Source organism: Calidris pugnax, unplaced genomic scaffold (genome assembly GCF_001431845.1).
Source record: "Calidris pugnax isolate Ruff unplaced genomic scaffold, ASM143184v1 scaffold219, whole genome shotgun sequence".
Lineage (NCBI taxonomy): Eukaryota > Metazoa > Chordata > Aves > Charadriiformes > Scolopacidae > Calidris > Calidris pugnax.
This window is the reverse complement of record NW_015094507.1, coordinates 16,535,834-16,536,226: the sequence shown is the minus strand read 5'-3', so window position 1 is coordinate 16,536,226 and position 393 is coordinate 16,535,834.

The following is a 393-nucleotide window of genomic DNA, read 5'->3' as shown; positions in this document are numbered from 1 at the left end:
CCCCGCCGCCCGCCTCCGCCAGGGGGAGCAGCCGCCGCCCTGGCCCCGCTCCTTCCTCTTCCTGCCGCTTCCGCCGGCTTCCCCTGAGGCGGGGGAGATGGCGCCGTGGGCTGGAGGGGCAGGTGGGCCTTCTCCCGGCCTGCGGGGCCGCCCGGGGCCCGGCCCGCTCCCCGCCGCCTCAGGGAGGCCGGCGGGGGCAGAGGGACCCGGCGGGGCCCAAGCGGCCGCGCTTTGACTCCGTGTGATGCGGGGCAGCGCCCCTCGAGTGCATAATACACCCTTTTCCCATTTTTTCTAACATATACATATAGATTTCCTCAGGGGAATTGGTGTACGTGTGGGGGACGTGCATCTTGGGACACCTTTTCTCTGCAGGGCTGTGCTTTTGAAGGG